The 26,122-nt window shown below is 44.9% G+C and overlaps 1 protein-coding gene across 19 annotated transcripts in view; it reads right to left on the reverse strand.

Annotated features, from left to right (window-relative positions):
* The window catches only part of LOC102934171 (LIM domain containing preferred translocation partner in lipoma), a 517,248-nt gene that overhangs the window by 318,952 nt on the left and 172,174 nt on the right, over positions 1–26,122 (reverse strand). For 14 of the 19 annotated variants that reach the window (XM_043522983.1, XM_043522984.1, XM_043522976.1 and 11 more), the window contains one exon: positions 24,420–24,511. The exons of the other annotated variants lie outside the window; for them this stretch is intronic. The gene's annotated coding sequence lies outside the window, so the exon portion shown is untranslated. The remainder of the gene's footprint in view (positions 1–24,419; positions 24,512–26,122) is intronic. 19 annotated transcript variants of the gene reach the window in all.

A 26,122-nucleotide genomic window follows, 5' to 3' on the forward strand; every position in this document is an offset into this window, starting at 1 on the left:
GCACATCTCTGAACCAGGCTTTTACTCTGCACACAAATGTTCTTCACGGTCATTAAATTGTCATGCCCCTTTTGGCATTAATTTAGCACCGATGGCATAACAGTGCCTTACCTAGTCATCCGGGCTGGCTGCAGCAAAATTAATTCAAGCAAGTCAAGTCACATATGTTTAAACTCCTTGATGCCCCCTGCACAAGGAAGACGTGGCTGTTAGCCGATCTACACAAGCCAGTGTTTGAAAGGCTCCTTAAAGGCTAAGCAAACGGGGTGAGAGCTATGTCCTAAACAGGACACGACGGACATATAATCCTTCACCACGCAGGCCACCCTCCTTCCCCCGTGCGGAGAAGTTTCATAATGGTAGACACCAGAAATGTCTAAGTGAACGCAGAAAAAGCCAGTATGACCACGATCACGGAAATTAAAAATGGCAGATGTAGAGTTTACCCTGCCCAATTAATGTTAAGTGATCTTACCTGGCTTTGTAACTGTCTGCACGCAGAAGAGGACGTGTTTGAAAGCAACAGATAATGGGAGCTAAGAGAACATTGCTTATTTTGTATCAAGAGAACAGATGAGCCCGAATCAGCGAAGTGCTGAATGCCCTCAATTCTCACTTGTTTGGACCCTTGTGTAAATACTGCAGCCAGGAAGCTAGCAGGCAGATGCCAGGCAAATTCAAGGTAGGTGCCATGCAAATTTCGCACCCACCATTTCTGATAAGGCCCCACACACTGCTCATCGGCAGCATGCTCTGCTGCAGAAGTCCCGGGCTTCTCTTGGGAAGAAGAGCTGTGTGTGGCTCAAAAGCTTGTCTCCCTCACCAACAGAAGTTGGGCCAATCAAAGATATTACCTGACCCACCTTGTCTCTCTAATATCCTGGGACCGACATGGCTACAGATACATTGCACAGGTCTCACAATGTAATTGTACACAGGGAGCTGCCACCGAATGGGCGTGTTACTAGTGGGTTCCCAAAGGGATTGGTTCTTGGCCCTCGCTATTTAACATTTTAATTAATGATCTGGAAGGAAACACAAAATCATCACTGATAAAATTACACAAAAATGAAGGGCGTGGTAAATAATGATGAGGATAAGTCACTAAAACACAGTGATCTGCACTGCTTGGTAAGCCGGGCACAAGTCAACACTATGCATTTTAATATGGCTGAACATAAGTGTACACATCTAGGAGCAAAGAATGTAGGTCCTACTTACAGGAGGGGTGACTCTAACCTGGGAAGCAGTGATGCTGAAAAAGATTTGGGGGTTGTGGTGGGTAATCAGATGCACGTGAGCTTTCAGTCAGATGCTGTGGCCAGAAGGCCTAATGCGATCCCTGATAAATAAACAAGGGAATCTGAAGTAGGAGTAGAGAGGTTATTTTACCTCTGTACTTGGCCCTGGTGAACCGCTGCTGGAATCCTGTGTCCAGTTCTGGAGTCCACAATTCAAGAAGGATGTTGATAAACTGGAGAGGATTCACAGAAGTGCCACGAGAATGAAAACGTGTCGTACGGAAAGACTCAAGGAGCTCGATCTATTTAGCTTAACAAACAGAAGGCTCGGGTGACTTGATTACAATCTCTAAGTACCCGGGGGCGAAATATTTAATAATGGGTTCTTCACTCTAGTGGAAAAAGGTCTAACCCAATCCAATGGCTGGAAGTTGAAGCTAGACAAATTCACACTGGAAATAAAGCGTCCATTTTAAACAGTGAGAGTAATTAACCATTAGAACGTGTTAGATTCGCCATCGCTGATGATTTTTAAACCAAGATGGGATGTTTTTCTAAAAGACCTGCTCTAGGAGTTATTTCAGGGAAGTTCTGTGGCCTGAGTTACACAGGAGGATAAACTAGATGATCAAAATGGTCCCTTCTGGCCTTTCCCTTTATGAATCTATGAAAACACGACACAGGTCTGGCAGCAGCTCCCAGTGACCTTGGTGCAAACAATTCATGCCTCTTCTAGCAAGAATTTGGAAAATCAACTTTTATTAGACAAGTCTGCCTGGATGAGATTTGTGATCAGATACAACGCATGGTACAGCATGTGATCAGAGAAATATTATCACCAGCTCGCAGTGCAATTTCTTTCTTCGGTGTCCTTCATAAGCCTCAGAAGTTGGCCTTGCCAGCAGCAATAATGCAAGTACGACAACAAAGCACATTAATGATGGGGCCCACCGTGCACCATATTAATTATCGTATCCCGCAGTAAACTGTAGGTTATAAATTGTATTTTGATAATCCCATCCGCCCTCTCCTGACAAGCCAGCTCCAATGTTTAATGTTGCATTTAATCCCTGGATAATGCCACATCGCTTCTAAGTGTGCCAAGCAACAAATCAAAACGACCTTCAAAGGGTTGATCTCAGGCCCAGTTTATATATTCCCCCACCTGAAGTTAGCCGATTGCACGAGCTTGCTAATGAACAGGTCAGCCTCAGAAGCTGAGCTGGAGCACTAATGCTCTTCTAGACCGAGGAGCATGCTGGATTTAGAAGTTACCTCCAATATCGCTCCGCTGTTGGGCAGGTAGAACTGGGGAGGGTGACCACAGCAAGCACGCTCTTCAGTCATTCCTGTGCATATGCCTTGTTGTCAGCCTCAGAACGGGACGGTGTTGCTACTGCATAAAATACTGCTGTGAATACAGCTGTATTAAGAGGCTGGGTGAGCTCCCCCCTGTGAGCAAGACCCTGTGCATTACAGAGTGCGGTACTCACAGTTATCCAAAGGGAAAGAGACATGCCAAGGGGGAAACAGCACTCCACAATGAAGTGGTGGGTGCAATGGGGCTTGGGGACAGCCTACTGCCCTAGCTAGCTCGCGCTGGGTGAAAGTATTTCCACCACAGAGACAGCGGATGCCTGTGGGGGGATGGCGGGGGGGGGAGCCCATGCCCTCACAAAGGAAATGCAGGCTGAAAATCCCAACCATGCAAATCCACGGTGCTGTCTGAAATGACTACGACCAAATGATTCACTGTACTTAATGGCTCTAATTAGGAAACCCTTGAGGTTAAATCTTCATTGAATAGATTTACATACATATTATTTACAGGGGAATCTTAACAATACAGTGCACCATTTACAAAGGACAAATCATGTTGTCAGACGTGGGAAAATGGAAAAGTGGCCCCAGGAGAGAAAACTGGGTTGTAAGCCTCTACATTATGATTTCTACCACTGCCCATCCTGTTGAGTAATATTGTCTCATTGTTTTCCCTCTCTGCCTGTATCCCTCTGTTGTCTCTTTTTTTACACTAAGAGCGTAAGCTCTTTGGGGCAGGCACCAGCTCTGCTGTGTGTCTGTACAGCGCCTTGCGCAATGAGGTCCTGGTCCATGACTGGGGCTCAGAGGAACTACCACAAAACATATAAATAATACATTTGCTCTGCTAGTGCCTCAAAGCCCGAATCAAGATCAAGGCCCTCGTGTGATCAGTGTTGGATACGCATTGTAAGAGAGAGTCCCTGCCCCCAAAGAGCTCGCAGTCTAGACGTGCAAGACAACGGGTGGGAGGGGAAACAGAGGCATGGAGCGGGAAAGTGACTGGCCTCCATTCACTCATCAGGTCAGCAGCAGAGTCAAGAATCTGCCATTTGACATCCCAGGCCAATGCTGTAGCCACTGAACCGAGCCACCTCTTTGGTCTGCGTAAGAGTGTAATATACATTAAAGGGCTTTTCGGAAATGTCACGTTGGCAACGATGGCTACAGAAAGCACTCAATTAAACAAAACAACCTAAGCTCCTTAGCAGAGCCTCTCACATTCCTCAGAATTTAGGATATTAAGGTTTTTCCCCCATCTGGGTTTAAGATATGTCTATACTGCATACAAAGCCCTGGTCCGTGGAACCTGGGCTCATGGACTCTGTTTCCAAGCTTCTGTTTGAGCGTCCACACTGCATTGTAAACCTAACTTTATAGTTGCTGGATCTGGCTTTCCCAGCCATGCTAATGTATCCATACCGCACTAAGCAGCCCTGACAACTCTGGTCCGCAGCTTGAGGTGAGCCCATGCTGCAAAATGACTGGCCCCGAGCCCTGGTGACCTTGGGCTGTGACTCACCCCTGAGCAGGGTCCGAGGAGCCAGGTCCTGAGTGCTTGCTGACCCAAGTCAGACTGATTTGTGTGCAGACAGAATGGGGGCTTGGCTCAAACCACAGTCAGAGCCCAGGCTTAGCATGCAGTGTAGACATACCTTAAATGGTCAATTAAAATCCTCCCCTAAAATACCATGCTCTCTTCTTTCCGTCCTTTTGTATTTATTTATTTTAATTCAATGACATTTAGCTAACAGAACTGCTGTTAAAGGTCTTGGGGAGGTGGAATTAAATTTCCTATATAAAGAAAGAACTCTGAAGAAAATATGACTGGACCCAAAATATAATCACCAGAATATGTTTTTAAAATACAAAAAAATTTTTAAAATAAAGGTTATTTGGTAGCAAAAGAAGCAACTGAAGGGGCTCCACATGCTTGGGGATCTGAAATGATATTCCTGGCCAAACAAGGGCGGAATATGTTAGAGATTAGAGAGAACAAATTCTTGCCCCCGGGGTGTTTAGTGGTGGGGAAGTGTGAGTGGGTGTGTGGCAAGGGGGTTATTTCCTCAGACAGGGCTCCAGCTGTTCGGGAAGTTGACACTGCAAGTGAAGCAACCCACAGCATCACGTGGTAAGGCTCACGTTCAAGGGCTAATTGGAACAGTTTGGCTTGCAGCACTCAGGGAGTGGCCACAAAAGGAGGTCAGAGCCTGGGGAGATGCAACATTCCAGGCTGGCAGAACACGGGATCTGGGAGCCCGTCCCTCTTCCTCCTTGCGAATGGCCGGCTAGCTGCTACAGACTGGCAGCACGTCGCCTCTACGGGCTCCTAGGATCACAACCGGCTGGCCAGGGTGGCTATGGAAGAAGGCGCCAGGGGCTCCCCTGTCCTCCGCCCCGTCACCCAGGCAGGAGGCAGCAATCCTCTCTTTGCAGGTGCTGGGGGAAGCTGCCTAGTCCCGCCTGCAGAGCCGCGACAAATAGCCATGCTGCCCATGCCCCCAGAGGGTGACACTTTTCCACTGAATGGTGTAGCTACACCTGCCCCCCACAATGCTGGTCCTAGCTAGAGAGATTCACGGTGCCGTGCACGCCCCCGAACGCCTGCATGGTGCACCTCACCTGCGCCATGGCTCTGCCTCAGAAGGGGCACCATTTTTCCCTAGGTCTTAAGCTCCTTACATTTAGGCCGAGTCTCCGGAATGCTGGCCTAGGGTCTGACCAGGGAGCCGCCAGAGAAGAGAGGCTCTGGACAGTGCTCTGAGCGCACACACAGTGCTGTGAGAGTGTGAGGTGTTATCAGCAGTTAACAACGGGACTGAATAAAAGAGCGAAGAGCACAGTATAGGGAACGTTTCTGCTCTGCCTCCTTCGGGCACAGAGCTTCCCCCTTCGGGAACATCTCTACTGCAAGCAGTGCAGCAGCCCACGGCAGCGAGCCTCACAGCCTGGGTCTACACACCACAGGGGACTCGCGCTGCAGGGCTAGAAACAGCTATGTAGACATCAGGGTTTGGGCTCTGAAACTGATGTAGAGCCATGGGCTTCAGAAACCAAGCTCCGGCCCAAGTCCCAATGTCTACAGCGCTATTTGTAACACCACACTGCGAGCCTGAGTCTGTAATCCCGAGGGCCGAGACTCACTGCCGTGGGCTGCTACTTGATGTGTAGACGTAACCAGCAAGGCCTGATCCAGTTCTCGATATCAAACGACTCCCACTGTCTTCAAGCACAGCTGGAACAGGCCCTAAATAACAGATATTGGCCATCTTTTTATCTGAATCTATAAAGTACCTTTTTGAGCCAACAGTGGAGTTTGCATCTGGGACTCTCAGTACTAAAAGCACAAGCTAAAAGAGTTACCCCTGTCTGGTAGCAGTAGTAGGCTCTTAGCCTCTTGCGTGGACCCAGTCGCTGGGGGGGGCAGCAAGGACCCAAAATGTGCTAGCATGGATTACAGGGAAGAACTGAAACCATTACACGCATCGATTTGCTCCCACACCAGGGGGTCAGATGGTGAGTGCTATTATTAAATGGCAACTTGCAGGTGTTTTACAATATTGATTATATGAAAGCTACTCCCTTCCAACAACAAATCACTGTCTTCCTTTTGGGGAGCGGCAAGAGAAACTTTGTGGCCAAGATGGATAATTAATTTTCCCATTTTGAGATAGAAAATCTAACTTATTTCTGCTTACTGGGAAACAAACAGAAAGTGGTTTAAGGATATAGTTACAGGGCATTATACATTTCCCTCTCCCTCGAAACTGACAGTCTCAAGAGGACCATAAAATGTACTTTTAATTTTAGTTCCCTAGAAAGTAAGTATAAGGAATCCCACTGCCATAACCACAAGTGCCGCAGCTCCAACGCTGCCATTTTATTCGGCTCCCTGCAGAATCTAGTATATTAAAGCTCCAAATATCTTCTCATATATGGCACGTTTGTAAAGAATAGTCATTTCTGCCAGCCCACAACACACCCGAGGCATCATTAGCACAAGCCTTGTCTGACTTGGACGCAGCCAGCACAGGTCACTACTGGACGCTAGGGACTATTTGTCTGAGCTGTTATGGCAAATACGCTCTTCTGTACACTTTGCTTAGTTTTGTAATTGCTCCTTCTAGCTGAAAGACACCACAAGACAAGTGTCTCCTTTCTTCAGAGGGCAATTTTCCTTTTGTTTGTGGTGCCACACACTGCCTACTTCATCTGCAGGAACTACTCAGGGCAAAGGCTTGCTCCTAGATCCCCCTAAGGCAGTGCTTCTCAAGCTATCTGATGTGGGGGACTGGCAATTTTTTTTTTCCCATGTGCGCGTGGACCGGCAGCCGATGACTCGCAGACCAGCACTGGTCCCCGGACCACCACTTTGAGTAGCATTGCCCTAAGGCACATTAGATGTCAGGGTAACATGTTATTAAAGGATGTTAGACTCTCTCCAATTCCCTCCCCACTTATTGCAGTCAGGAGGTCAGGGAGAATGAGATAGGCCCTAATCTTTAGGGGTCCTAACACCTAAGGGTCCAAATTTTCAGAGACAGATTTTGGATGCCCAAGTCAGGCCGGGTTTTCTGCCGCCTTTTGACTTCTGCCTCGGCCCTCCTGAAAAGGTGGGTCATGGCACATCCAAAACCCGGAAGCGCTCAGAATCCGAGAGACCACTCAGAACAGCTTCTGGCCCTTAGCCTCACTGTCCCATGCTACAAAAGGGAGATCCCACCACTTTTCCTCTGATAAAGGCTAAATGCAAGAAATGAAGAGCTCAGATACCACAGGGAGGCAGGCCACAGAAATACCCGTTTGCTTCCTCGTTCTCATGCATTAGCACAATGCTACAGCATCTGGCTTTTCGCAGCATGACGCTTAGATTTGATGATGTCATTTCTACCTAATTTTCAACTTTTTTTTTTTTTTTTTTTAAAATAAAACTTCAATTTGGGATCCAAAGGCCTGGACATGGCCCTTTTCACTCTTAGGGCAGGTCTACACTTCAAAGGCTGAGCAGTGCAGCCCTTCAGTGAACTGATGGGAGAGCTTTTCCTGTCGGCGTAGTTAATCCACCTCCGCTTCTCCCATTGACATAGCGCTGTGTCCACCGATAACTACATCGGTCGGGGTGTGGATTTTTCACACCCTTGAGCAATGTAGTTATACTGATGTAAGTTTATTGTGTAGACCTGGCCTTAATTTTGATCTCTACCTCATCTGCTGTCAGATCAGTCACAGCGATATCCTTTGGTCATTCTCGTCATTATTTTGTTTTACCCAGGAATGTGTGACTAATGAATCATACGAGATGACGTGTGCACACGGCTAATTATAATTATCTGCTTTTAGCAAATATCAAGCTTACAAACTCTGCACAAATAAAGGCAAATAAGAAAGCAAAACACTTAAATATACCTTTTTCAAAAGTATCTTTAGCCACACACAAGTGAGAAAACATTTTCAATGATGCACAAAGGATCAAATCCAAAAATCTTTACCCAAAACTGCTCTCTTTTTCTGAATTGTTGTGCAAAGTGAGAGAGACTACTTCGTTGGCTGCTGCCACAGCCCAGAGGCAGCTGCATTTTGGAAATACTGCACGTTTGTGATATGACATGCTTTGGGATAAAAGGTACAAAAAGAAATCAAGTATCAGTATTATGCCAATCGTGCTACAAACCTCATATTTTAAATACAAGTGGCAGAGTGTGTATGTGTGTCTCTCTCTCTCTTTAAAACAAGGATACCTTCCCCTGGAATCTGGTGAGAATCTGAAGGAGACACTGCTCTATGTAGATGTTCAGGTACTATAGTGATGTGGATCACAGGGGGAAGGAGAACATAGAAGAGGGGGGGAAATATTGGTCGAATATGAGAGCATATGGATTGTGACAGATGATAATTTCCTGCAGTGTCTTTGGGGACATCTTCTTGTATTAAGTGTATGTATCATTGTGGGCCAGGGATTGTATGTAATACCCTACGGGAGGGAAATCACAGCCCTCCAGAAACTAAGAACAGTGGGGGGTGATTAGGCAAACTCACTCGGGTTATAACACCTCCACCTGGAGGGGCTCACATGTGCTGGTTCAAACCGGATTCTCCAGGGACCAGACAAAGACAAGACTTTTGGATAAATAGCCTGAGCTTAAACTATCTCAGGGCCTTCTTTCTGATCCAGCTAACAGACAGGACCTGTCCAAGGGGGGCCCCAACCCTTCGTGGGAAGGGTGGAAGGTCTTTGGCCTTCTGAGGAGGCATAAGACTGGTGGGTGATCTCTGTTAAGCTTTCAGCAGGCGTAGAGGGACTTTTATTGTTTGTGTATGTTTTCTCTGTAATGCTCTCACCTTAAGAATAAATGTGGTTGCTTATAAAGGGCTGTGACTGCTGGCAATCACACTATTCCTAGCCTTAGAAGAAAACACCAAGTACAGACGCCGGCCTGCTTAGGCAGTCTGGCTTGCTGGGGATATCGGAGAGTATGCAGGGAATTCCGTATCCTGGAAAAACCCTGGTCAGGAGAGAGAGGGACCCAGGTCTCTATCCAAGAGAGGTGACAGCTGAGGAGCCAGGACCCTAGAGTGGGTGTCCTCAAAAGACCATAGAGGGAGAATAGAGGTGCAGCTGCCCTATCCTGTGACATGTACATTCCCCCAAAATGCAGAAATTCACTGGAGATTTAACTTCTCTCACCAGCAATTAGTGAGTGCATTACCACAGGAGACCTCGCTTATTTACGTTACTAGGACGGCGTTCTAGACAGACTGTTACTGAGAGATGACACCCAATGGCATTCAGTAGCAATGGGACATGCTTGCATAAGACATAACATCATAAGAATGGCCAGACTGGGTCAGACCAAAGGTCCATCCAGCCCAGCATCCTGTCCACTGACAGTGGCCAATGCCAGATGCCCCAGAGGGAATGAACCTAACAGGTAATGATCTAGTGATCTCTCTCCTGCCATCCATCTCCACCCTCTGACAAACAGAGGCTAGGGACACCATTCTCTACCCATCCTGGCTAATAGCCATTAATGGACTTAACCTCCATGAATTTATCCAGTTCTCTTTTAAACCCTGTTATAGTCCTAGCCTTCACAATCTCCTTAGGCAAGGAGTTCCACAGGTTGACTGTGCGCTGAGTGAAGAAGAACTTCCTTTTATTTGTTTTAAACCTGCTGCCCATTAATTTCATTTGGTGGCCCCTAATTCTTATATTATGGGAACAAAGTAAATAACTTTTCCTTATTCACTTTCTCCACACCACTCATGATTTTATAGACCTCTATCATATTCCCCCTTAGTCTCCTCTTTTGCAAGATGAAAAGTCCTAGCCTCTTTAATCTCTCATCATATGGGACCCGTTCCAAACCCCTAATCATTTTAGTTGCCCTTTTCTGAACCTTTTCTAATGCCAGTATATCTTTTTTGAGATGAGGGGACCACATCTGTACGCAGTATTCAAGATGTGAGAGTACCATGGATTTATGTAAGGGCAATAACATATTCTCCAGCTTATTCTCTATCCCTTTTTAAATTATTCCTAACATCCCGTTTGCTTTTTTGACTGCCTCTGCACACTGCGTGGACGTCTTCACAGAACTATCCACGATGACTCCAAGATCTTTCTCCTGATTAGTTGTAGCTAAATTAGCCCCCATCATATTGTATTTATAGTTGGGGTTATTTTTTCCAATGTGCATTACTTTACATTTATCCACATTAAATTTCATTTGCCATTTTGTTGCCCAGTCACTTAGTTTGGTGAGATCTTTTTGAAGTTCTTCACAGTCTGCTTTGGTCTTAACTATCTTGAGCAGTTTAGTATCATCTGCAAACTTTGCCACCCCACTGTTTACCCCTTTCTCCAGATCATTTATGAATAAGTTGAATAGGATTGGTCCTAGGACCGATGCTTGAGGAACACCACTAGTTACCCCTCTCCATTCGGAAAATTTACCATTTATTCCAACCCTTTGTTCCCTGTCTTTTAACCAGTTCTCAATCCATGAAAGGATCTTCCCTCTTATCCCATGACAACTTAATTTACGTAAGAGCCTTTGGTGAGGGATCTTGTGAAAGGCTTTCTGGAAATCTACATACACTATGTCCACTGGATCCCCCTTGTCCACATGTTTGTTGACCCCCTCAAAGAACTCTAATAGATTAGTAAGACACGATCTCCCTTTACAGAAACCATGTTGACTTTTGCACAACAATTTATGTTCTTCTATGTGTCTGACAATTTTATTCTTTACTATTGTTTCAACTAATTTGCCTGGTACCGACATTAGACTTACCGGTCTGTAATTGCCAGGATCAGCTCTAGAGCCCTTCTTAAATATTGGCGTTACATTAGATATCTTCCAGTCATTGGGTACAGTAGCTGATTTAAAGGACAGGTTACAAACCATAGTTAATAGTTCCACCCATTGATTTTCGACCCCCATTGATTTTCACAAGAACACAATGGAGTTGGTTCTTCAGAATGGAGAGTGAGCCGTGTTTTACCTAATGCTGCCAAAGGTTACTTATGTAAGCCATGTCTTCGTACAGATCAACTGATCTTAAATAATACCCCACTGTAATCAGCGCAAATAGGTTGGTCGGTTGGCTGGTTTTTTCTAGAGCACAGCTGATAGGTCTTCTCCTTCCAGCTATTTCTTCAGAAAGACACAAGGTGGAGGATGCAAGAGGTACCCATCTTTGCAGAGCACGAGCACATCCCAGGATTTCACTCCCCATTCATGACTCCTTCGAAGGTGTTTTCACTGCTTTTGTGCCAGAGATTGAGCGTCAGCCATGTCAGAGCTGGCTGTGATCTCATCAGACCTCGAGAAGTCAGCAGTGGTTGATATGTGAATGGGAGACCTCCCAGAGAATGCTCCCAGGCTGCTCCAGGAATTGTTGCTGCGGATTAAATCATGGTGCCCTCCCCCTGAGACAACGCTGACCCAATCCCCAGACCCAGTGCTGTTTTACTGTATTCTGGATGAGAAAAGCACACGTCCTGACTACATGTGGTTATGAAATATCTCAGTATTTTCTGCAAGTGTAGGGCTGTTTGCCATGGTATCATGGCCTATTCCAACCTTGTAAATGCATTCCGCCTACCTAAGCAGTAGTTTCAACTGGATACAGTATTATCCTTTACTTCCCATCCAAAGACATCTCTGCATATTGCTGTGTCACACAGCAGCCAAGTTCCACCCCTGAGGCAGGTGACACAATCCCTATATATAGCTGGGATGAAAGACACGATACAAATGGAAGATATTCTTCTAGTTTGACAGATGGCTGTGACGGATTTCCTCATCTCAGCCATGTGCCTTTTTTCCCAGCCCGAGCCCATCTCCCAAGAGGGTGTGACACCCTGCAAGACAAAGGCAGTTGCTACACAGAGATCAAACCCTCAACACCATTTACTGGAAGATCATTCTCTTGTCCAAGCAGGATTCTCTTCTTTCCCTGGGGGGCGGATGTGACCTTTCGGTACTTGTTTCAGAGTAACAGCCGTGTTAGTCTGTATTCGCAAAAAGAAAAGGAGTAATTGTGGCACCTTAGAGACTAACCAATTTATTTGAGCATAAGCTTTCGTGAGCTACAGCTCACTACTTGCCCATTCAGGTTCACATGACTCCCACATGCAAACAAGGAGGAAACCAGTTAAAGAGACATTGAAATACATTCCTCATACAATTCCTGCCTCCCGTGGTCAGGCTTCTAGACACAGGGCTTGCTCTTTTAGCAGGCGCAGTAACTCAGGGTGCACACTGTATATTCCATTCTTTTGTGAACTGAATTAGAAGGGAATTGAAGAGACTTAGGATAAGTAGGTATGTCTACATCACAAACACCACCACAACCATACAGTGCTCTTGTAGTTAAAGCCACAGGAATAGGCATAGAAAGTTCTGCCACTTGACGTTCTCCAACACCACAGCACATCACTTAGCTTCCCCGTGCCTCAGTTTCCCCATCTGTAAAATGGGGGTGATGCAGCTTCCCCCACCTTGCCAGGTGTTGCAAGGCTCAATCAACAGAGGCTTGTTAAGTGCTTTCAGATCCTCAAGCAGAAGACTAAAGGCCTATTCTTACCAACCTAAAAAGAGAGGCTAGCACCTGAATGGGCCAGGAGTGATTATTAACCTCTCACATAGGCTACTGAGAAGGACTATGGCAGATAAAAGGATTGAGGCAAACTGGCAGGACAGGAGCTGTGTTCTGTCTGTTGTAGCTGAACATAAGAATGGCCATACTGAGTCAGACCAAAGGTCTACCTAGCCCAGTAGCCTGTCTTCCAACAGCAGACAGTGCCAGATGTTTCAGAGAGAATGAACAGATCAGGGCAATTATCGAGTGATTCATCCCATCAGCCGGACCCAGCTTCTGGCAGTCAGAGGTTTAGGAACAGCCAGAGCATGGAGTTGTGTCCCTGACCATCTTGGGTTAATAGCCACCAATGGACCTATCCTCCATGAACTTATCTAATTCTTTTTTCTACCCAGTTATACTTTTAGCCTTCACAACATCCCCTGGCAATGGGTTCCACAGGACAACTGTGCATCGGAAAAAACAGAATTCACCGGGAAGAGGCTGTCTTCCACAACGCCACGTTCCCTTTAAAAATTACTTTATATACATTCACTCTCCTCTCCCACCTCTCAATAGTAACAATAAGCTCGTAGGTTTGCAAGCACTGTTCACTCTAGGCCAGCTCCACCTCCAGTGTGGCTGGAAGCTTTCTAGTAACACTAGCCTTGCGTGTGGAATGAAGTGCTCACAGAACTCAGTTACTGGAATCCCTTCCTCACGCACGACTCAGATGACATGAATACACCCTCTTGCTTCATTAAAGTTTCATTGCAGGCATGTGACTAGGTTTTATCGGATACTTAATCGAAGAGGATTTGTGTACAAGGAGTTCACATGCAAAGCTAGACAGCAACAGCCCTTTCCAGATTTTTTTTTTTTTTAAGGCATCCATTGTCAATTCCTTTACATCTGTCAACTTTATCGGACTGCAGTAAAGGAGCATGAAAAACAGCCACAAAGTGCCAAGAAATCACCTTGGAGAAAAACTGGCCACAGTTCACTAACCCTGTGCTTCTCCTTATTATCCAGACAAAAATTAAATGCAAAATCTCACAGCCACCACATTTGCTAGTTCACTGCTAGCATTGACCTCAATGATGGCTTCATTGCTGCGTTTGCTGCCCCTCTGGGTTTGGCTGGCTGTTTTATTATAAATGTCTCTATGTATAGCAAAACAATAACAACGGAACTGAATATAAAAATAAACTATTCAGAAACCCTGGTTGGTGCTTCCTCACCAATCCCCTGCCCAACTTACTCTGCGCTTTCCTTTCGATAACACAGATACATTTGAGATTTCATGTAATTTCAATCTATTTGCATTCTTGCTTGCCTGGGGCACTAAAATCATCTTTACAGCTCTTCCACTATTAAAACTTGTCCCCTCTGCTATTCTAGAGCCAGATCCTCAGCAGGTGTAAATCGACATTGCTCCACTGACTTTAATGAAATTACTCAAGTTTACACCAGCAAAGAATCTGTGCCCGATCTCAACATTTTATGCAATCTTAATATTTTGTCCTTCTCGAACATTTCAGTCTCTGAGAGGGAGGCGGGAATGTGAGTTCCGTACATAACCTGATGACAAACAACAGGCAGGTATATTGCACATTATGGCCAGATCTGCTAAGTGATCCAAAATGAAACTGCAGCAATTTAAAATCATAACAAAGAACGTATTGGACTGCTCCTGTACACTTGTTCAGACAGATCACTCCGGCACAACAATATGTGCTGGTAACCTGGACCTCTAACACACAATATGTGGAAATGTCCTAACCATAAAAAACATGGATCGCATATTTGAAATGTTACAGGAATAGCATGGGATCAGAAGTTACCAGCGGAGTCAAAACTATCTGCTACATCATTCTTTCAATACACGGGACGCCATGCCACATGGTTTTCATAGGGTTTACAGTTGCCCTTGATTGAGCAGAGAGGGGAAGCTTGGGTGTGCCGCTTCTGAAAGATGGGTAAATTGACATAGCAGAAATTGATTCATAAAATATTTTAAAATGGGAGGAGTGAAAGAAGGAGATCAACCCTCATTCAACATAAACACGTGTTTGGCTAGTACTGATAAGTCAGTCACTATTCAGAGCTCATACTTAGACTGCAAGCTCTTCTGGCAGAGCAGGCTATGTGTTTCAGATGCCTGGAGGTGGAGATTCCCTCATTCCACCTCAATATTTGAGTGCTTTCCTCTCCCCCCGTGTCAGAATGGTTTAGTTGTATCATCGAGCAGTCAGGCTAAAGGAGCTCATGCGTAGACAGGCATGGAACATTTTACAGCATAAAATTTAGATCCAGCCAGAAGCAGATTTTCAATCAGGAAATATTCCAGCTAAATACCAGCTCTCTGAGGTGTAACAGCAGAACATGGCTCTGAGGCACCATGGCACTAAGTGTGCTATAGAAGCCTACAGACAGACAGACGGGCAACATTTCAGTTGGCCATAAATCCAAAGCTACATGTAGATTGGCATTTAGAGGTCGCCTCACGTGCTGAGAAAAGGAGAAAGTCTGATTCTCCATAGAAAAGCAGGTGACTAAGAAAGTTACTGATCACAAAGGAAAAGACACCAAGAGAACGAGCTATTTCAATGTGCTAGAAGCATGTGCACTTGTAAATGTGCAGTTCTGTAGACAGAGAGACTCAACTCTGCATTCCCACTTGGAAGAAAAAAAAAAATTAAAAAAAAAAAATCTACTTTCCTGCCATCAATATTTCCAAATGTTTAGGCGTTGATTTTCCTGGAACTTGTTTGGGTTTTGAATATAGTTCTTCGCAAGGCATCCCCAGATTCTTGAGATTTTTTCAAGTACAGCTCCCACAAGCTAAAAAGTAAGTAGAAATTCTTTGTTTCCTCGGGTATGTAACTGGAACATTTCTAGCACCTTATAAAAGATTGTTTGGTTGATCCTAACCATTCAAACATGTCTTTTAAGTCATGTAATGTACACTGTGAAATTTGCCATTTTGCTACATGAAAAGGGCACTGAAAGAAATCCCACAGCCTTCATGAAATGAGTGGGATCCTTAAGTATCATTTTTAAAAACCCCACAACACGATCAAAGCATTTTAGGGAACAGATGTTTCAAGCTTTACAAATTCCAGAGTAAGAATTTTGAGGGCATTTATCATTGCTAAATTCTTTGAGTCAAATTTTTTTCCTTTAGAGAAGTATGCATGCACTTCCCTCACTAAAGTTGATTGGAGGCGCACACAAGTATGTGTTTATTTGACTGCAGAAGTTGACCCTACAGTCCTCAAATACACAACTGTCCATCGCAATGGGTACTTCTTAGCTTTCACGACAGCTACTGTGATATGCAGCCTCAGGACCCTAAAATATTACCCATCCTGTAGAATGGACTGCATGTTTCTTTTTTAAAACAAGAGCTCCACATTAGTCAATGGGATTCAGCTCAGGAAACTCCCCTACAGCACCTCAAAGGTGACATGACACCATTGTGACATGACCTTCCTCTGAGGGGGACTGTCCTCAGATCAGTAAGACACTCTGGAGTGTTGGTGCCATCTGGAATCCTCCCGGGTTTTGAATACCCAAAGAGTCAATGCCACAAGAAACACCCTTCTAACCTGAGAATAGGCAAGCAGATAGTGTCCCATCCTATTGGGGCTGGATTTCAAAATAGTAATCCATTGGTCCAGGCCCTCCATGCCTTATGATTGCCCCATTCTGCCCCTAGGAATGAAACTGTCAACCTTAAGAACAAATAAATAAGAGCTACCGTGGTTTCATACAGAAGCCCATCTAGTCCGAAACACAGGCTGCTGACAGCCCACTGTCCCAGTGCTCCAAGCTCCCATGTGGCTCCCCACACTGGCAGATTTCAGTCCTCAGCTTCAAAGCCCCCCCATGAGACTGGCTCAAGTTCCCTGAGGAACTTCCCTCACCCTGAGTGATCGTGACCTCTGACAGCCACTGGAAACATGGAATGGCCAACATCCAGGGTTCTGCTCATGCATGATACAGAGCTTTCTCAGTGACCGGTCCATGAATCCGGACTTGCTCCTAGATAAGATCGGGATGAGTATCAACCTCCGCACCTTCAGAGCAACAGACAAAATCCATTTCAAGCAGCTGGCCTGTAACAATCCCACCAGTCAGTAATCCCAGGCCCAGCTGACTGGAGTGAAAAAAAAAAGGAGAGAAAAAGTCTGTCTGAGGCACTATGGTCCAGTAGGGCTCTGGGACTGTGAGTCAGGATACCTGGATTTTATCCCCAGTTCAGCTACTGACCCGTATGACCTTGGACAAGTCACTTTGATCTCTGTGTCTCTGTTTTCCCTCTTACCCCTTAGTCTCTCTTCCCTATTTGGCCTGTAAGCTCTTTGGGGCAGGGACTGGCTCTTACTCTGCATGGGTACGGTGCCTAGCAGAATGGATGGGGCCTCCGGGCACTACCCTAGTCCAAATAACAATACTATTGTATATGCATGCTATATAATTCTGAAAGGTACTCAGGTAACCAAGGAGATTGATGGATTTCAAGGCTGGAAGGTACCGTTGTGATCATTTAGTCTGACCGCCTGCATAACACAGGTCATTGGACTTCCCTGAATTAACTCCCGCTCCAAGTCTGGGCACCAAATGAAAAGAGACATGAGCATCAACAGAACAAGTGGCATTTGAAGGCTCCAGGACTGTTCAGTGGAACCTGTTAATAATTTTCACAGCTACAGCGAGAGCCCATTTGCCGTGAAGGCCTAGCGTGCCCGGAAACATGGCCAACTCTCCTTTGAGCGCCAAGTTCCCAAAACAGTCATTTGCGGCAATTGGGTTCCGTGTATGTCTGCATTTTCCCAGGAAGGTTACCAATGTCCGTGTCTGAGTTGATATGAAAGTCTAAATATTGTACAGTACCAGATGGTTTCATAAGAGAGCCATAGAGCAGCACAACATTCATATCCATAAAGGGGCTGAAAGACAAAATTCATATCTAAATAATAAGTGTTTTTGCACCCGAAAAGGGGAACTGAAATGATCAGTGCCTTTAAAATTTCACACATTCACAGAAGAGCGTGTTTGCAAACAGGGCTTCACAAGCTCATCACTTCTCTAATATGTACCCAGTTAGTTTCACCTGTTTCCATGGGCTCCCCTTCCAATTCCACAACCTGCTTGCACATCCTGTTTCACTATGAACAGCAGCTTCTGCCCTGCAGCAAATTTACCTTCACTTCTCCCTCATCAGGATTAGTTTAAACAAGGGGGGCGGGGGGAGTGAAGTAAGTGGTCTTACCCCGTTTTCATCCAGATCATGAGACACCACTCACAATACACTGTGCACATCTTTATCATTTCCTCACCGGTCTTCTTTTCTAAATGCTTTGACCTCACAGAAATCGTTCACAATGAAATGAATCTCCATTGTCTGCAGAGCTAACATCCGTCGCCATGGTAGGGGACAGTGATCACTATACCAGAGTAACACAAGGTTGAGGGTCTGTCAATACAAGGGTAAGTCAACATGTGCTGAGATCCAAAAGTGGAGGAGTTTCTGGAGGCCGGGGTGAAAGAGTAGAGTGATCCCCAGGTTTCGATGGTGACAAGGAGTGGGGATGGGGATGTAGGGGTGGGTGGAGGGACCCCAGAGGAGTCTAAGTAAAGGCACTCCAGGGGGACAATCCACAGAGAACGGGTAGAGAGGGAAAGAGGGATAACCAACCCCTGGATGTGAAGGGAAGATTCAAAACAACGCACACACCAGTGAAGGACCTTTTAAAGAAGGATCCTGATTTTAGGAACATCACCAGTGAGAGAAGATGGGGTGGGGGGCATCTGAAGCAAATGTCTTTCATTTCAACATCACCCCAAAGGATCCACAGCACTTAGAAAAGCACGTTTGAAAAATACATCTCTGATTTCCCCCACCCGCACTTTTCCAGCATTTCTGAAAGTAGCCAACTGGCAGCCCGGAGATGGAAATTTTCTATTCAATATCTTCATAAATGATTTGGATAATGGCATAGAGAGTATGCTCACAAAGACTGCAGACAGTACCAAGGTGAGAGGGGTTGCAAGTGCTTTGGAAGACAGGATTAGAATTCAAAACAATCTAGAGAAATGGTCTGAAGTAAATAGGATGAAATTCAATAAGAACAAATGCAAACTATTCCACTTAGGAAGGAACAATCAATTGCACAGATACAAAATGAGAAATGACTGCCTAGGAAGGAGTACAACAAAAAAGATCCAGATGTTGTAGTGGATCACAAACTAAATACGAGTCCACAATATTGCACAAAAACCCGAACATCATTCTGGGATGTATTAGCAGGATTGTTGTAAGCAAGACACAAGAAGTAATTCTTCCGCTCTACTCAGTACTCAGAAGGACTCAACTGGAGTACTGTGTCCAGTTCTGGGCACCACACTTCGGTAAAGATGTGGACAAAAAGGAGAAAGTCCAGAGGAGAGCAACAAAACTGATTAAACGTCGAGAAAACATGACCTATGAGGAAAGACTGGAAAAAATGGTTTGTTTCCTCTGGAGAAGAGAAGGCAGTGGGACATGGTAACAGTCATCACCTACATAATAGATTGTTATAAAGAGAAGGGTCATAAATTGTTCTCCTTAACCACCAAGGATAGGACAAGAAGCAATGGGGTTAAACTGCAGCAAAGGCGGTTTAGGTTGAGCATTAGAAAAAGCTTCCTAACTGTCAGGGTAGTTAAGCCCTGGAACAAATTACCGAAGGAGGTTGTGGAATCTCTGTCATTGGAAGTTTTTAAGAGCAGGTTAGACAAACACCTGTCAGGGATGGTCTAGATAATACTTAATCCTGCTTCTGTGCAGGGGACTGGACTAGATGACCCACTGAGCCCCTGTCCAGTCCTACATTTCTATGATTCTATGAGCACTATGAGCAGCAGCTGGCTCTCCTCACGTAAACTGGGCAAAATTCCTGTTTTCACCTACTGAGTTTTTTCCATTAGAACATTTTTATATTGGTGTGGGTGGGTGTAATTTTGCACACTTCTCCCATGTATGTGTATTTTTGCACCCTTCTTCCATGCTGGTAAATCATGACAAAAATTGATTTTTTTTTTTAACAACAAAACCACCTGTGGAAAATGTGAGATCCCCCCGCCTCTTTGCAATAAGCTTTTTTCGTGTAGGAACATCTGCATGTGCACACCTCAGTTAAATATTTCCTGGAAATGGACCGTTTCCAATTTCGTCATCGAATGCGAGGAGAAAGCAAGTGGTCAGTAATGTTGCAGTCCACACACTGCACTCTGCCAATGCATGTCAGCTCTACTCTAGAAACACCTCGGACCAAGGGGGAAAATCTGGCTGCCTTGCCCATTCACTCCCTACCCCCTCATTTTCTTAGACTGCCAGCAAAGACAACAAATTGGTCCAACACATATGATATAGACACTGGTCCTCTGGGAACTGAACTGAGAACCAGCTAGCATTGCATAGCCTCCTTCCCCACAAGCACCACACCCACTTTAAAGAGAGTTTCACCCATATCCTAATGAGAAATGAATGATTAATCTTTTAAAAGTGTCTCAGGCACTGTCGAGGCAGGAACAGGCTGGCAAGCTGTCTAGGAGGTGAGCCCACCCCTTCCTGAAGCAACTAACAGGTTTGGTTCTGCCTCCAGCCAGAGCACAGAGGCTGATGACACCTGTGTAACTGTCATGTGCACCTCCGTGCACAAGCATTTTTCAGTGGCTCTCATGGTTCTCCTTAATAGCAAGGGAAATAATTCTGTTGAGGCTGGAGAAGGGGTTGGAACAGGGAAAAAACTGCCAAGTCATCCTAGCAGACATTAGAAGATTTTGCAGCCTTTTTGCTCAGAAGAGACATGAAACCCAAGTTAGTTCTATAATCTCCTCTCCACTACATGTGTAAATTGGTGGAGCTTTTACATAACAGGAAAAGAAGCCGTGACCAATTTTCAGTCTGTCCAATTTACCATTTAAAAAAAAAAAAAAAACCCTCCTAAAACGCTTTCCCTTTTTGTTTTTCTAAATAAAAATAATTTATAACCCTAACTCACTAATAAATACGCTGTGAACCTCTCCCTAAGTAAAAGCTTTTGATAACAAATTGCCTGTGCTAACTGCTATTTTACCGCTGAATTTTTTATTGTTGCTTAAGCAGTGCAATTATGCTAATAAGCCTGAGAGGATGGCACACTAAAGTATTGAATGTGACAGACAGAATACTCAATAAAATGTTCATCTTACCTGAAAATTGGAATCAAAGAGCCTTATTAGTATTTATGGATATGGCCTCTTAAACATGGTTCTTAAGAGGAATTATCTATTCGTGCAATAGATGGGGCCTTTTAACGCGACCATTTTCCCATGCCTTCCCGTTAGTTCATTCAAAGTGACTATCACCCCCTACTGCTAACGTTAATTGTCTCGTTATAGAAAAAGCAACGTTTGCTGGCCTTTTGGGCCATGTAATATAGCCAGGCACTTGAACCCTTTCCTCTACACATCATATGCAGCAAGACTGTCCAAGTAGAAAGAGATCTACCTTTGACAATCACATCACCTGTGAAGGATGCCGTATGACTAAACTCAGCAGTAATGTCACGTTCTGCAATAATGCACCCGAGTGCTTTGACATCCTACTTTCCTCACTCGTCAGTTTCAGGTGAAAGGCAGCTAGGTCTGTCAAAAGGTTATTATATTACCTGTTACAATGCTTGGAGCCCTGCGCACACACATCACCCGGAGATCTGGCCCTCAATTATTAAAACTTAAGGAATTTTAAAACTCTGATTTTCTTTCACCCAGTTCCAACAAGGGGGAGAGACCGGCCAGTTCCACTTCATAGATGCTTGCATTTTAGGTAGAGGAAGGAAGGTTTCCAGACTCTGGAGAACTTGGTTCTAAGACTGACCATCACTAACTTGCTGTACGACCTTGGAAAAATCACTTCACCTCTTTGTACCGCTGCTTCACCTCCCACCTTTTGTCTGTCTTATCTAGTAAGACTGTCAGCTCTTCAGGGAATGAACCATCTCCTTATTATGCATCTGTACAGTGCCTAACCCAATGGGACCCTGACCTTGGTTAGGGTCTCTGGGCACTGCTATAGCACAAATAAATAATAGCAATATACTCCCAGCTTGTCCACTGCCTTCCTGTGTGACCCTGGACAAGTCACTGAGCTGCTCCGTGCCTCAGTTTCCCAAGCTGTAAAATGGGGATAACGGCACCTCCCCACCTCCCAGGGGTGTTGTGAGGATAAATACATTATCTACTGAGCCACCTCACAAACATGAGACAGTTCTTGTCCAATATGTAGCGTATAAGGTTGCAAACACTGCAGATGAGTGGTTAAACCTACCCCAAAAGAACTGTTTTAACTGAATATTAGAAATAATTATTTTAAAAAATTCTATTAAAGGGTGTGGGTTTTTTTAAACCCAAATTATAAATTTTTGACCTACATTACCTGATATTTTCCCTTAAAAAAAACCCACTGGCTTGCGACTTCTGTGCTTTTGAAGGCTTTGGCTGTATTCATGGAACCACAGAAACTGGGCATATGCCATTAACTTCTCTCACTGGTAACCAAAAACTGACCTTGACCTCTGCATACTCCCTTTGTGGAACTGGTCAGGATGGAGCCATCTAGGAACTGTTTCTATGAACATTAAGAATGGGGAAAACCCAACCAACCGCCCATCAGTGTTCGGGATTCCCAAAGTGTTCACAGAACATTCATACCAACCTAGCCACACAGTGCTAGTCAAAACACACCAGGATCTGGTAGGGCTTTGTTAAGCAACAAATACAAATTGTGTTCACTGGCACTCAGAACAAGACTTCTGTTCTTAAGCGTGTGAAAGGAAATAGGTTTTCTTTGCAGGGTACAGAGATTAGAAGTATCCTGAGATATCTTCCTTTGTGGGCGTAGCAGAAATAGAATGGAAAAAAAAAAATACAAATTTTCAGTTGCAAAATCATTCACACCGTACTACAGAACTGACACCAACTAGGGTGCAATAAGCTGGAACTAAGGACTTCCTGGGTTATATTCACAGCTCTGGCACTGCTTTGCTGTGTCTCCAAAGTCCAAGTCCATTGTCCAGTCACAGGGCTGACCTGCCTCTCATGATATATATCAGGCACTCGCGAGATTCTCAGGTGGAAGTCACGATGCACATGCAGTGAATCATCATCATCATCATGATGCGGAGTGAGCTTTACCATCACTTTACATGCTAGAGGGGAGACCTGGACAAGAGTTCGACATTGTTTTCTTTCACCAATGCAACAACATCAGAACACTAACATCCGCCCTGACAGGCAGATTTATGGAGCAGCCTTTGTAAATAATCTGACCCTGACCCAGCCCGAAAGGAAAGAAAAAGATTGGAAATCTAGCTGTATCACTGACGTGGCACCTCAGCTTATTAACAGTTCTTGCAATGAGGGGAACGACAACGTCTTAGATTTAATTGATTGTTCAAGATCAAAAAGATCAGGGGGTCACGCTGTAAATTGTGTCCTTTCGTTGACATATTTTGCTTTGAAGATCGAAGCAGAGAGTTGCCGGAGCTTTTGAGATCCCGTTAAAGAGCAAATGCATGCCAAGGTGACTGGGAAGGAGTCCCCTTGACAATCCCTGTCTCTCTCAGAGCGGCTGACAGATGCTTTCCCAAGCTCCTACCCTGTTACAATGAAATATCACAGTGGGATGCCAGCTGCCATACGGACAGCGTAACAGTAAGGGCATCCGACCTGTCTCCTGAACGGTGCATAGCACCTTTCCCAGGGTCTTGCCCATTTTAGTTTTATAAGCCCCAACCGATGGGGTTTCTTCCATCATGTGTATTTCTCTGACATTTAACCACCCGAGGAAGGTGAAATATAACATGATCTCCACCACCTCTTGTTAGGATCTCTCAGTATAAGTGGCAGGACCACTCAAATTTCTCCCAAGCTTTCCAGGGTGACTCATGACTCCTGTGGGAGCAAGTGAGAGGTAACGGAATTTAACAGCCAGCTGGGGGACAAACCTCAAGACCTATCTGTCGGACACATCTTTCCTATAAAGGGGGTGCACACACACAAAAGCCTGCTTTGCCCGCTCTCAGAACAGGGCAAAGGAAAACAAGGAAGAATGAGACCGGAGAGACAAGAAGAGAAAAATGAACTTCTAACCCATCTCAACTGACTCTAGAGATGGGAAGGGAATAAGCAAGACTCGGTGCAGATCATTCACCTGGATTATTTACATCTGGAAACGTGCTCAGATAATCCAACGTCTGGAGGAGTTTGCATTCGAGTCTGGACCACGGTGCTCCGATGCCAGTACACAAATGAGACTGACAGAAATAGGGACATGCAGAACTGCTTAGTGCATCACAAAAGATAACCAAACTCCAAGTCAGGGTCAGTACTGTTTCTTTTTTATCCATTAACTCACATTATATTGTACATGAATGATTGAGGATTGTGTTAATTATCCATGGGCTTGTAGTCCCCTCCAGCAGGAAGCGTTCGTTCAGGTAACAGGAACATTAAGGACAGCAGACCTATTGTTAGGTCTAAGTCACTCATCAGACAAGGCAGACCTGTCAATCTAGGTATTAATTTAGCAATGTCTTTCTAATTACATGTGTCACGCCCTTCAATTCCTAATCCTGCAGGACAAGCTTGCAAAACTATCACAGAAATGTACTAACCCAGGCACAAAATCCACTTGTCCTCCCTTTGCCATGCTAATGGCTTTTTTTTTTTTTAAACACTTACCCCAGGCAAGCAAGAGATTAGGATATTGCAAGTCTGCTTTAGAAGAAGGAGCTCACATCCAACAGGTCGTGCATTCACACTCCTCTGAATTTCTGCAGCAAGAAAAGAAAAAGAAAGTTGTTGCTTTAGAATGGCAGAAAGGGGGATCACATGGGGAAACAGCATCCATCCTCCACTGTTTGCGCCTTCTTCCACCCATAACATTAATCATAAGTAACATTCAAATAGACTGTTGAAATCAGCAGCAAAGAATGGCAGAGAAGGGCAATCTTGGGATTTAGCTGTACAATCCTCACCAACATTGATGGGCATTATGCAGAAAAATCACTCTGCAAGGACCTAAAGCTGTGCCCTCGTGTTTGGCTGCCTGAATGTGCAAAAAGCTTTTGTCTGTTCATGGGCAAAACCCAATTCACTTCAGTAGAATTATGGGTCCCCCCCTAAAGCTCTATCCTCCATGTCAAAGGGCTTGACTTGTCTTGATGTATTGTGACAACATGCCACACACATCAGATCACATCATGACATCATCAGCTGTACTGATCCTGAAGAGATTGGGTAATGCTTTTAATATTCTCCGAGCCCACGCTTACAAATTTGTGGGACACACCCAGTTAAACTCGGGCCCGAAACTCAGGGTGGATGGAACCTTGCGTTATTTCTGTGCCCACAAATTGATATCTACCTCCAGCTCTGCAAGACTTCTAATAAAATGGAATCTCCCTTCCAAACCAAAGGGCTTCCGTTCAATAAGGATTTAAAAAAAACTTGTGAAAAAAGAGGAGGGAAAGAGGTGAGTAGAACTGTACAGCACCAATATCCCAAAGTCTGTCCGTCAGGGAGGATTGATAGTGTGTTTGTCTTAGCTCCCCTCAAAGCTGCCAAACAAAAAGCAGTGGACAGAGACAATCAAGTCTACCAGGAAAGCATCTCTTGTTAAATAATACCCCTCCACACTCATCTACTCTAAATCCTAGGCCTCTACAGAGCAGAGGCTGCCAACAATACCAAACTGCACAGTGGCTTCGCAACAGAGATACCTGTCCACCGGGGGTCAGACCTGCGAACCACCCAACCCGTGAATTAAATATACAAAGCCACGTCTCCAAGGGTTAAAAGGCCAATGCGCCAACCCAGCCATGTATCTCTTCCCTCTGCCTGCCCCCGTCCCTCTTGTGCCTTGTCTCTCACCAAGTTTTCATTGAAGCTGTTTGTTCTTTTTCAATTTCTCTTCCCTCCTTGGGTATTTTTGCTTTCCTGGATCATTTTTCTCTTGCTGATGCCTACACTTTAGTAGTGGGATCAACTGCTGTCAGCACAGGAAAGTAACGTGGCCCCATTTGGCACAGCTATGAAAATAGAAATGTTTTTCCAGTGCTGGCGGTAGAAGATTAACAGCTGCCACAACACTGTCCCTAGCAAAACAACAATGGCGAACTCTTGCATCCCTAGAACTCTCAGCACTTTACACACAGGAGGTCAGTTTCATTATCCCCATTTTACAGATGGGGCAACTGAGGTACAGAGAGGAGATGTTTCTTGCCCGAAGTCACCCAGCAGGCCAGTGGCAGAGGTGCCAATAGAATCCAGGTCTCATGAGTCCCGTGCTCTATCCACTAGGCCAGTATATGGTAACTATAGGTGGCATAGACTAACAACTTCCATCGATGTGGTGGCTTTCATCCTCAAAGATCCCAAAATGC

This window comes from Chelonia mydas, chromosome 9, assembly GCF_015237465.2.
Source record: "Chelonia mydas isolate rCheMyd1 chromosome 9, rCheMyd1.pri.v2, whole genome shotgun sequence".
Lineage (NCBI taxonomy): Eukaryota > Metazoa > Chordata > Testudines > Cheloniidae > Chelonia > Chelonia mydas.